The sequence below is a fragment of the Ornithorhynchus anatinus genome, chromosome 16 (assembly GCF_004115215.2).
Source record: "Ornithorhynchus anatinus isolate Pmale09 chromosome 16, mOrnAna1.pri.v4, whole genome shotgun sequence".
Classification (NCBI taxonomy): Eukaryota; Metazoa; Chordata; class Mammalia; order Monotremata; family Ornithorhynchidae; genus Ornithorhynchus; species Ornithorhynchus anatinus.
In genome coordinates this window covers 5,897,364-5,911,110 of record NC_041743.1, presented here as the reverse complement: position 1 = coordinate 5,911,110, position 13,747 = coordinate 5,897,364, and positions in this window count along the sequence as shown.

Below are 13,747 nucleotides of genomic sequence, written 5' to 3'. Positions count from 1 at the left end.
TGACTTTGAAATAGCACAGGGCAATTTGAAATGGACAATGAATCTTGTTCAGGATTGGAAGTGGTTTATAGGAGAGTATGACTTGTTCCTGAGACCGAGGGAACCAAATGTGAAGAATAATCTACAAAAAGTTGCAATACACTTAAGCCTGGTAAGGAAAGAAGCTATCTTGATTACCAGCTTTAACCCACTAGAGTCTAAAAAGAGAAACTCTATTGTGGTTATGCAGAAATTTATCAGAGGACACTGAAGTGGTTCACAGATTTACATTCTGTGCAAGAGATCGGACAGAAGATGAAACTTTTGCCATCTAACAGCACTAAAGAATCTAAGTGAAACTCTCCAGTAATCAAGTTCAGCACATTCCTCATGACAGATTAATGACAGGAATAGGAAAAAACAACACTTATGGGAAGTGGGCAAACTGGATTCAAACAAAATCATTAAAGTATGTCAAGACACTGAAGCCAATTCATCACATGCAATCCACAGGAAACAAAAAGAGTTTTAAAGCCAAGAAACTGAAGCTAATCACGTGCAATTGAGAGGAATCAAAAACAAAGTTTTAAAGCCAAATTGGAAAGAAATAGGTCAATGAAGAAAATGAGGCAATCTGAGTGAAAATGCAAACGCCATTAAATTGCAAAACGTGCAAAGCCACAGAGGTGTCTAGCACTTGAAGAAATATATACCTGGCTTCCTGTTGCATTTGTTCATATAGCTAAAGGAAAATAAAAAACTAAAAATCAGCAGGTACACTTGAACACCCTTGTGGAGGACAAGAAAGGAGACAGTAGCAAACTTCTACAAAGAGATGGTAGAAAAAACCCAGTTTGAAGTGAAACCTTAATATGCGTGGATATGAATTTGCTTTCACTGGACATACATGGGTAACATCATTCTGAATATTCACACAATTCTAGTTTAATTTCAACCTGTTGAAAAGTGTTACAGAATACTATTACTAGTAATATTGATGTTTATTAAGTGCTTATTATGTGCCACACACTGGGCTATGAGCTAAGGTAGATAGATACAGAGTCATTTCTAAACCCATTCCTTTTCACGCACAGGACTCATGATCTAAGGAGAGCACAGGTATCATACCCCAGTTTTACAAATGAGGACACTGATGTCCAGAGAGGTTAAGTGACTTGCCCAAGCTCACCCAGCAAGCAAGTGGAGAAACCAGGAGTAGAAAACCCAGGTCTCTCTATTCCCAACCCCATGCTCTTTTCATTAGAGCACCCACCACCCAAATAATAATACTTAGATCGTACACTGGAAGTGAGATCCCAACCATGAGTTACAAGTGATATAACAATTCCATTTTAAAGAAGGATGGTACAGTTGGTTAAGAAGAATAGATGGGAAAAAAGAATGGATTTCTTAAACCGCTTGGATCCCTGCCTCTAGGGTAAGGGCATATCAGGTAGCTAGGTTGCCTATTGATGACTCCCTTTTTCAACTATCTGGTACTCTTTCCCTAGAACCCCTTTCCCGGATCGTTCTCTGATTTTCCCCAAGCCAGAGGTTATTTGGCCAGAAACTTCGAACATGCATAGGAATTTCTAAATAACAACTTTTGAATAAATACTGTTACTCCCCTCAACCTGAAAATTCTCCTTCATCTGGCCATTGTCCCATTTGGCACATTGCAGCGGGGAAATTCCCTCGCTTTTCCTTTAGAGCAAGATTCCAGGCATAGTTGTTCGTGATTTCTTGCCATTTGAGGAAAATGGAGCTAGATGATGAAAGAGATGCTATCTATGGGAAAAGAAGTTGCTAACGTTCTCACCAGCAGCAACAGCTGCAACATGTAAGTCCCAACAGTCGTTCATGTCCCTCATGGGATCAGTGCTGATCCCATTTTGCAGGTGAAGCAACTGAGGCACAGAGATGTTGACTGACTTGCCCAAAGTCACATAGCACACAAGCAGCAGCATAGCCTATTAGATAGAGCACGGGCCTGGGAGTCAGAAAGACCTGGGTTCTAATACCAACTCCGCTATTAGTCTATTGTATGACCGGCAAGTTTTTTGGCTTCTTTGCCTCAGTTATATCATCCGTAAAATGGGGATCAGGACCGTGGACCCTATGTGGGACATGGTCTGTGTCCATCCTGATTATCTTGTATCTACCATAGTGCTTAATACAGTGTCTGGCACATAGTAAGCGCTTAACAAATACCTTTAAAAAAAAAAAAGAGGTGGGTCTAGGATTAGAACACAGATCCTTTGAGTCCCAGGTCTGTATTTTACCCACTAGACCAGGCTGCATCCCTTTCTCTATCTTTTTTGGGTGGCCTCATTCACAAAATGTATTAGTTTTGTTAGTATAAATGGCATAATAGTATTATATATTACTATAATATCATAAAGCATATAATATATGATTATTACAATGCATTGTAATTTAATTATAATATAATATAGCATAGTATAATATGATAATATAATATTCATGCATTTAGTCATATTTATTGAGCGCTTACTCTATGCAGAGCACTGTACTAAGCACTTAAGCACTTGGAAAGTACAATACAGCAATGAAGAGTGACAATCCCTGCCCACAACTGGCTCACAGTCCTGAGAGGGGAGGGGTCAGACATCAATACAAGTAAACAGGCATCTATATAAAGAAATAGAATTATAGATATATTCATATATACCTAAGTGATGTAGGGCGGGAGGGGGGAGAGCAAAGGGAGCATGTCGTGGTGACATGGAAAGGAGCTGAGGAAAAGCGGAGCTTAGTCTGGGAAGGCCTCTTGGAGGAGGTGGGCCTTCAGTAGGGCTTTGAAGGAAGGCTTTGATTGTCTGGCAACCTCTCGCCCATGACTTGCTCTGGCCTGGAATACCCTCCCTCTCCATATGCAACAGACAATTACTTTTCCCCCCTTCAAAGCCTTATTGAAGGCACATCTCCCCTAAGAGGCCTTCCCTAAGCCCTCATTTCCTTTTCTTCCACTCCCTTCTGTGTCATCTGACTTGTTCCCTTTATTCATCCCCTTCTCGGCTCCTCTGCCTCCACCAGCCCCACAGCACTTATGTACATATCCATAATTTATTTATATTATTGCCTGTCTCTCCCGCTAGACTGTAAGCCTATTGTGGGCAGGGAATATGTCTGTTATATGTACTCTCCCAAGTGCTTAATACAGAGCTCTGCACACAGTAAATGCTCACTAAATATGATGGACTGATGGAGGAGCTGCGCTCAGAACAGTGTTTTAGAAAAATGATCTGGACAGCAGGGTGAAGCATGGGCTGGAATGGGGAAAAACTGGAGGCAGGGAGGTCTGTGAAGAGGCTGATGCAGTAGTTGTGTTGGTATATGACAAGTGCTTGGATCAACATGGTTGTATGCAATCTGCTCCCTGGGTCCTATTTATCCTCCCTCCTTTCCCATTAGATGCCTGCTGGCATACTTCCTTCCCTTAAAACTTACTCACTATGCTTTTTTCTTGTATTTCTCACCACCCACCTCTTACTCACGCCTGTTCTTCTGCCTGGAACTCCCTCCCCCTTCTCATGCACCAGACCATGCTTCACCCCATCTTCCAGGCTCTTCTGAAATTACATCTTCTCTGATTAATTCTCAGATCAATTTCTCATATCCAGACCTTACTTCCTGTCCCACTGCCATTTCAGTTCTTCCGAGCATCCAGGCACTTACTTCCCTCCACTAAACTTTGCTCTCCCACAACACAGATCTGAATATCTTTATGCTCTAATGGTTTGCCCTACCTGCAATTAATGTAAGCATCTGGCTCCCCCATTATATTGTAAGCTCCTTGAGGACGACAATCACATCAATGTTTACTGAGCGCTTACTGTGTGCAGAGCAGAGTACTAAATGCTTGGGAGGATGCAATATAACAGAGCTGGTAACAACAACTTTTCATCACGTTGAAAACATCACATCAACTAATTCTATTGTACTCTCCCGAACGTTTAGCCCAGGGTTCTGCACAGGGTAAACAAGAAGTAACATGGATTAGTGGAAACAGTACAGTTTTGGGAGTCAGAGGACGTGGGATCTAATCCCAGCTCCACCACTTGACCGATGTATGACCTTGGGCAAATCACTTAAACTTCTCTGTGCCTCATTTCCCTCATCTGCAAAATGGAGATTAAGACTGCGAGCCCTATGTGGGACAGGAACTCTGCCCAACTCTATTATCTGCCTCTGCCCCAGTGCCCAGCACAATTTCTGGCACACAGTAAATGCTTAAATACCATAAAGAAGTGCTCAAACATTACTGAGTGATCCATATGTGTAATTAGTTCTTAAATAGTAGGGTAGATTCTCATGAATTGCTCAAACATTATCGACTGCTTCGCATTTAGAATTAGTTACTAAATTAGTAGGATCGACCCTCTTGATCAACAAGAGGAAGAAAATGAGTTCTAGTGGAAAGATCGCAGGCCTCAGAGTCAAAGGATCTGGGTTCTAATCTCAACTATGTCTCGTCTGCTGCGACATTAGACAAGTCACTTCACTTCTCTTTGCCTCAGTTACCTCATCTTTAAAATAGGGTTTAAATCCTCCCTCTAACTTAGAACGTGAGCCCCCATGTGGGACAGGGACTGTGAACAACCTGATTTTTTTTTTTTAATCTAACCCTGCGCTTAGTACAGTGCCTGGCATATGGTAAGCACTTAACAAGCATCTAAAACCAACCAAGCATGACAGAATGAGGGCTCCTAAGGAAGGGAAATAGGCAGGAGAGAGGCACGCTAGCTCCAAATGGAGGTATTCTGCTGAAATGTTTCTGAGTGGGCCTGTCTTCCTGTCAGCGCCAAGTGAGGCCCAGGGAGAGAAGGGGAGGCTTCCTGGCTTCACGTTTTAATTCAGAGACTTTTCCTTTTGAGTTTTAATGAATGCTGTAGTGTACCAATGGATATGGGGGTAAATAGGAACTTGGATGGAAGGAATGGGAGCACAAATCATCACTTGCCATTAAAACAAGAGTTCCCCAGCACCCATTTCAATAATGAGCTGCTCTTTCTGGAATGCATCCATCAGCATTAGAGATGACACACTCTACCCTAAGGTGATGTTGAAAAGATGACTTGAAATCCAGAAAATGCCATTAATGTTGCCTTTATCTCACAAACCCTACTCCACCCTCTTTAACTGGGATTAGTAGGCAGGATTGACACTGGTAAAGAAACTATATTTCTCAGGGACTCAGCCAAATCAATGGCATGTATTGGGCACAACGAGTTTACATTCTAGAGGGTAAGGCTCAATCAGAATAGCAATGATTGGAATGTTCAACAGTTGATCAACCTGATCTGATCTCATTCCGGCCTTTAAGTGATACCCTGTCTCTTTCAGGTTTTACAAAGGAAGAAATTTATGCTGTTTGATATTGGGGTGTGGAAGCAAAAGCCTAGGGAATTCCCCTTCGTTATTCTCAATACCTGGGAAGCAGCATGGGAGACTACTTGGATTTCTGTTTGTGATTTCCCATCCCTTTTTAATCACCAAATAAACCAACTTAGAAGGCCTCTCTAGGATGGGATGCCAATCAAATTCCCTGGCATGCAGAAATTCTTCCAGGGCTTCATTGATGCTTGCAGAGAGCCAAATGACTTATGCCAGACAGATCATGACATAGCCCACAGGTTGTTAAAAAAAAAAAAGCATGTGGGTGACATCTTGTAGTGAGATGAAATGAGTTCCCCCGCTTTCCCTCTACTCCTCCCCCTCTCCCTTCCCCTCCTCTCAGCACTGTACTTGTCTGCTCATTTGTATATATTTTTATTACCCTATTTATTTTGTTAATGAGATGTACATCCCCTTGATTCTACTTATTGCTATTGTTTTTGTCTGTCTCCCCCGATTAGACTGTAAGCCGTCAATGGGCAGACATGGTCTCTATCTGTTGCCGAATTGTACATTCCAAGCACTTAGTATAGTGCTCTGCACATAGTAAGTGCTCAATAAATATTATTGAATGAATGAATGAATCCTGGTTCAGCACACTCAAATCTGTTTACATAATAGTAAACATAGATCAGAATTCTTAGTTTGGCATGGGATGGGGGCATATTGAGATATCAGAAAGGTTATGGGGAAGAGCAATACAAGCAGTTAAGAGTAGGAAAAACCTGATTTAGGAGAAAAGAAATTGGGATTATTTAGCCTGAAGCAAGGATAACTGGTGATAAATCATTCTTCATTTCCACAGAAGGCAAGACATGAGGAAATTTAACTTTTATTTTAGTACTGAGTGTTTTAAAATACCAGAATGGTTGCAGTATCTTTAAGGAAAGAAGAACCGTCCATTCTGGTGAACCCCACATGGGACAGGGACTATGTCCAACCCAATCCCTCCCCCATGTTTAGAACATTGCCTGGCACATACTAAGTGCTTAAATACCATTATTACTATTCCTAAGGTATGAAGCTTATCAGGTAGATTAGATTATTTTGGCATTCCCTTCCAGCCCTGGGCTTCTAAACTTCATGGATGCCGTACCATATATGAAAACTTCCCATCTTCCTTTTCCTGCATTGATTCTTCCCAGTGGGTTATCTCCATCATAAAGTATTTCCTTTGCAAGAATCTTTTTCTGGCATTCAGCTGGCAAAAAGAGCCAAATCAGACAAATTTAGATTGCATCTTCTCTCTGTCCCAAATGTTTAGTGCAGTGCTCTGCCCACAGTAAGTGCTCAATAAATAAGACTGCATGCACTCAAACAGTTTCTTCTGACACAGTCTCACGTAGTACGGAAAAAGATGATGTGTTGGAAGAATGTTCCAATTCCCTCCCAGTGTACTGGCCAAAACATCAATCAATGGTATTTCAGTCAATCAATGGTGTTTATTGATTGCCTATTGAGTGAGTTTGCACGGTGCTGTACTATTCTGTTGGTAGACACATTCCCTGTCCATATAATGCTTATGGTGTAGAAGGGGAGAGAGATATTAATGTAAATTACAGATAGGCCCAGAGAGTACTGTGGGGTGAATAGCAAGTGCTCAAAACATGTAATGAAGACATGCATTGATGGCAGAACTGGATGAAATCTTACTTTATTAATAATAATAATACTTGTGGTATTTATCAAGCTTCTAAGCAAATTTATTAAGTGCCTGTGATTTGCTTGATGCTGTACACAATCTAGAGTGAAACATAATATTATTATTAATTGGGGACTTTAAGTGTTTATTATGTGTCAAGTATTCTACTAAGTGCTAGGGGAGAGAAGAGATCATCAGGTCGGACAGTCTCTACCCCACACGGGAATCACAGTCTTAGTAGGAGAACGAAAAGATACTGAATCCCCATTTTACAATTTGAGGACACTGCAGCACAGAGAAGTCAAGTGAATTGCCCAAGTTCACACAGCAGGAAAGTGGTGGAGCCAAATTAGAACCTGGATCCTCTGACTCCTGAACCCGGAATCTTTCCACTAGGCCATGCTGCTTGAATAAAAGAAAGAAGGTATGTTTCAAATCTACTTTTTACTATGACGATAGCAAATTTCATTTGACCATTGTAATGAATGTTTATTTCTCAGGTATCCACAATATGCGGGCATTTATTCATTCATTATTGATATTTACTCAGCACTTTGGGCACATAATGGTTATACCATGTGCTTGAGAAGTGGTGTGATCTGGTGGAAAAGGTATGAGCCCAAGAGTGTGCCACTGACCCCCGGGATGACTTTGGGCAAGTCATTTGATCTCTCTGGATTCTACTTCCTTATCTGTACAATGGAGATACTACTGGCCACTCTCTATCACCCAGGAAGTAGTAATCTGAGAGTGCCCTGGGAAAATAAAAGTGTTTTACAAATTCAAGGTTCTTTTTTGGAAATAGTCAAAGAAAACCTGAAATGAAAACTGTCCTTGTTCACCAGGAGCTCACAGTTTAGGCGAGAAGGAAAACCCAGAAGCATCTAATTGAAGGTCCCACTATTCTCAAGCTTGTAGTGGTTCTGCTTTATCCACCTGCTGTTTCTGCACCTAAGGGATAATGGGTAAAGACACTTGGTGTCATGCTCTCCAAAGACGGTTTCTCCTTCTCCACACTCTGTACTGCCTCAAAAGGGGGGAAAAGGGAAAAGCCTTTTCAGAGCTCTGCCTTTCCAGAGCTCTGAGGATGGAGCGCTGATAGTAAGGGAGCATTTCCAGGAAAGCAGGGTGTCTTTGGTGCCCCAGTATTTAAGTGCAAGGCCTGACTCAGCCCACTCTTGCCAAACTCTGGTTCCTCTTTCCATTTCAGGAAGAAAAGTAGGTCTCGGGTCCCTCAGCATTTCAGTGGTGCAGGCTCTGATGCCAGATGCCATTGGATTTCTCAGTTTCACTTAAGCAGGAGAAAACTCAATGGGATTTCCAGCCTGTGAGCTTTCAGGGCGGGGGAGGCCTAGTAGCCGAGCCTTCTCTTTCGGTGATGAAATCACCATTTGCTGGATCAGCAAGGTAGGGTGCTATGAGATTCACAGCCTCACATGGCTTTCTTCTCCGGAGAACTGGCAGTTTGGGAGACCTTCCAGTGATGGGGAGAAGGAGAGAAGGATCAGAGTTTAGACTGTCCAGAAATTCCCACTTGGAGATATCCTGGTTTTCGCTCCCTCTCCACTTCCCATCCATTGACCCACATAACCTCGCAACAAAATATTTTTTCCCATCCAGCTGACAATATTACCCTTTTTAAAATGGTATTTGTTAAGTACTGACTATATGCCAAGGACTGTTCTAAGCACTGGGGTGTGATACAAGCTACTCAGGTTGGACATAGTCCATGTACCCTATGGGACTCACAGTCTTAATCCCCATTTTGCAGATGAGAAAACTGAGGCACAGAGAAGTCAAATGACTTATCCAAAGTCACACAGCAGACAAACTGTGGAACTGGGATATTCATTGATCAATATTGATGATATTTATTGAGCGCTTAATGTGTGTAGAGCACTATACAAAGCACTTGGGAGAGTACACTATAACAGAGCTGGTAGACACATTCCCTTGCCTACAGTCTAGAGGGAGAGACAGATACTAATAGAATTCATAATATAACCTTTAAAGATATGTACGTAAATGCTATGGATTAGAACAAAGGTCCTCTGACCCCCCCAGGCATGTGCTCTTTCTACTAGGCCATGCCGCTTCCCCACATTCCTATTCCTCCCACATTTCCATGCACAGCTCCAAGAAATCTCCCTGGTCAGTGCAGAACAAAATAAAGAGGAGTTTACACCATGCCCTAGCCCTTTTGAGCATGCCCTTTTCAATTAGAAAAACATGTTCCTTCATAAGAATATTAGGTCTGTTGTTTGGCGTAAGTACGGCCTCATCTCCTGTCATCCTGCCTCTCCCCTTCAGAGCAGGAAACAGGAAGTGTGCCTTCTTTACAAAATTCAGTCAAGTCTCTCAAGTGGCTGAAACAGTCACAGGCACCCAGTGTGTGCTTGCCATTTTTTGGATAAATCAATAAACAGAATAACAATAATAATAATAATAATAATACTGGTATTTGTTAAGCACTTACTATGTACCAGGCACTATAAGCGCTGGGGTGGATACAAGTAAAACGGGACTGACAGTGGAGTTTACAGTCGCAAAACCCATTTTACAGATGAGGTAACTGAGGCACAGAGAAGTTAAGTGACTTGTCCGAGGTGGACACAGCAAACAAATGCCAGAGCTGGGATTGGACCTTCTGACTCCCAGGCCCATGCTCTATCCACTACAGCATACTGCTTCACTATTTACTGAGTACTTACTATGTACAGAGCACTGTATGAAGCACTTGGGAGAGTGCAACACAGATTGGCAAATACGTTCCATCCCCACAACGAGCTGACAGTCAAGAGGATGAATACCTTTCCTGTTCCTTTCTAAAGGCTCTTGCCTTGAATGATAAGTCAAGTGATTCAGTTGGCACTTATTTGGTCTTCTGTTCTGGACTGGGCCAGGTGGGGTTATGAGTTTAACGCTCGTGCCAGAGGCCGTCGGCCAGGGATAGCTAAAGGCGATGCAAGCATGGCGGTGGGCAGAGCTGATACCAGTTTAAAAAATAAAAATAAAAGAGGAAATAAAACTTACATGGTTGGGATGAGGAGCTGGGTGGAAGGGTCAGAGTTAGAGGTTGAAAATGCACTTGGTTGAATCCTTTGTTTGCTCATTTTCCCCACCAGCCCCAGCTCTCTTTATATCAAGCACTGGTATTTATTGAGTGCTTACTGCGTGCACAGTACTAAGATATTAGTAGAGAATACTACAGGGTTGGTAGACATGTTCCCTGCCCACAAGGAGATACTTTTCCTGCTAGCACTCAGCTTAACCTTCTAATAGTAATAATAATAATACCAGTGGTCTTCAAGCTTTTACTATGTGCCAGGCACTGTATTAAGTATTAAGGTGGATACAAGCAAATCGGATTGGACAGTCCCTGTCCTGCATGGGGCTCATAGTCTTAATCCCCATTCTACAGATGAGATGACTGAGGAACTGAGAAGTGACCTGCCTAAGGCCACACAGCAGACAAGTGACAGAGCTAGGATTAGAAACCACGACTTTCTGACTCGTAGGCCTTTGCTCTAGCCATTATGTCATCTATCTGCCTTCTCCTCCTCATCTTTCTCCCCTGGCATTCTGCTTGGGTGACAGATGATTCCCTAACTAAACACCCACCATGTCCCTACACCTCGCTGACCACTTCATCAGTCTGGAAATATCAACATTATTATTCTGCCAATCAGAGCCAATGACAATTTTGATTGGCACTCAATGGCATTTACTGAGCACTTTCTGTATTCAGAGCACTGTACTAAGCACTGGGATACATACAAGATAATAAGGTTGGACACAGTCCCCTGTCCCATTTGGGACTCATAATAATAATAATAGTGTTGGTATTTGTTAAGCGCTTACTATGTGCAGAGCACTGTTCTAAGCGCTGGGGTAGGTACAGAGTAATCAGGTTGTCCCACATGAGGCTCACAGTTAATACCTCATCTGTAAAATGGGGAACTGAGGCACAGAGAAGTGAAGTGACTTACCCACAGTCGCACAGCTGACAAGTGGCAGAGGTGGGATTCAAACCCATGAACTCTGACTCCCAAGCCCGGGCTCTTTCCACTGAGCCACGCAGACCAGGAATTCCCATTTTTCTAATGAGGAAAGTGAGGCACAGAGAAGTTAAGTGACTTGCCCAAAGTTACACACACAACATGCAAGTGACAGAGCTAGGATTAGAATCCAGGGCTCATGCTCTTTTCCCTAGGCCATGTTGTTTCTCTGCAACTTCTCCACAACAACTTCTCTATGAGAAGCCGCATAGCCTAGTGGATAGAGCGTGGGCCTGGGAGTCAGAAGGTCATGGGTTCTAATCCTGGCTCTGCCACTTATCTGCTGTGACCTTGGGGAAGTCACTTCACTTCTCTATGCCTCAGCTCCCTCATCTGTAAAATGGGGATTAAGACTGGGAGCCCTATGTGAGAAAGGGACTGTGTCCAACCCGATTATCTTGTATCTACCCCAGCACTGGCACATAGTAAGCGCTTAACAAACATCATAGTTATTCTTATTATTACCACCCAGACACAGGGCCCCTCTGGCCTTCCTTTTGATGCCAGCCCTACCACCAACGGGCCTCTTGGAGAACCCACTTGGAGTAGGACCCAGCATGGACCGACGGGTCTCCAGTCCCCGGGGTCACCACCCACACCTAACCAAGTACCAGGGAGCCCTCCCTAGTAAGCACACAACTGTGAGCCTCCATGCTCTCCCTCTCACAGTTCAGGCACAAGAGGAATCTGCTGAGTGATGGGAGTGAAGCTGTTGGTTTCGCTTTTAATGGCAACAACAACAAAAAGGCAAAGGAGAAGACGACTCCCCAGGGCTTCCTGCTTTAGTGATGCAACGGGGTAAGGAGGAGGACTTTGGCAAAAGCGGGATGGAGATGCGGGGGTTGGGGGAAGATGAATCAGAGTCACTTTCTCAAGGGTCATAAAAAAGGGGCTTGCCAAAAGAGGGTGATGCAAACGGCTCCGGGCTGGGGAAGAACCTCCCACAGATTGTGGAACAACCCCGAAGGGGGATTTCTCTCTCCTGCCTGATCATGAATAATCTAGGATTCCTGCCAGTTGAGGGAGTGGGGGAGGGAGGGAGGGAAAGACTGGGACGATGAACCAGCCAGGGGGAGAGGTGGAGACAGCAGTCAAGTCAGCCTTTCACTTTCTCCAAGCAGATGGATAATACCCATACAGCTGCAGGCCCTGGATTCAGTTTCCTAGGCCTTTGGATGCTCTTCCCTTCCTCATCTGTTGCAGGAAAGGGTGAGCGTGTGTGTGTATCGACCTCATGCATGTCCTACTGCTCTGCAGTTGCACTCCTCTCAAACATATTTACTCTTTCGAATCCAAACCCAATCTTAAATTTAACCTGTCTGGATTTGGGGAGAGGAGAGGGTGGCCTTTAAAACAGAGACATTTAACAGAGTGTCAGCTCCTTGTGGACAGGGAATGTATCTACCAACTCTATATGCTGGGTTCTCCATAGTGCTTAGTACAGTGCTCTGCACACAGTAAATGCTCCTTAAATACGACAGACGCATTATCAAGCTGATGCTTCTGGCCCTCTCTTGGCCAAATATGCAACAATAAATTCATTCAATCGTATTTACTGAGCGCTTACTGTGTGCAAAGCACTGTACCAAGTGCTTGGGAAAATACAATACAGCAATAGAGACAGGATGAAGCAGCATGGCCTAGTAGATAGAGCACGGGCCTGGGACTCAGAAGAACCTGGGTTCTAATCCCGCTTCCGTCACTTGTCTGCTGTGTGACCTTGGGCAAATCACTTAACTTTTCTGTGGCTCAGTTTCTTCAGCTATAAAATGGGGATTAAGACTGTGTGTCCCATGTGGGACAGGGACTGTGTCCACCCTGATTACCCCCGTGCTTAGAACAGTGCTTGACACATAGTAAGCACTAAAATACCATCATTATTTTGATTATTATGAAGGGATAGGATGGCCCATTTCCAGAGCCTATTTCCCCAGACCACACTGGTCGTTACTTAGAGAAGATTCCATCACAAACTGCGTAACTGTCGTTCAGAAGGGGTGACTGAATTACTGAGGTTATAAATTAGAGCATACTGGTTAAAAGTCACTGAATGACTTGATGAGAGCCCACAAGATTATGGTTAAACACAGTTACAGTAATGACATATGAATCTGTCTTTTTAAAAATAAATTCCTTTCCCAGCAATCCAATGATCTCATGTGAGTGTTTTTTTAATGGTATTTGTTAAGCGCTTACTATGGGCCAGGCACTAATCTAAGTGCTGGAGTAGAGAGAACATAATCAGGTTGGACCGAGTCCCTGACCCACATGGGACTCACAGTGTTAGTTGTTTTTTCCAGTTAAGACATCCAGATGGATAGGAATGGGATTTACTTTTCTTCTCACATTTAGAACTATTTCACAGAAGATAGCAACTGGCAGCTCTCTCCCCACTGAATAGAATGAGAACAATAACTGTGGCATTTATTAACTACTTACTATATCCTGAACACCGTACTAAGGGGGAGCTACAAGACAATCAGGTCAGACACAGCCCCTGTCCCACTCGGGGCTCACAGTCTAAGTGGGAGGAAGAACACGTACTGAATTCCCATTTTACAGAGGAGGAAACTGAGGTACAGAAGAGTTAAGTGACTTGTCCAAGATCACACAGCAGGCAAGTGGTAGAGCTAAGACACGAACCCAGAAG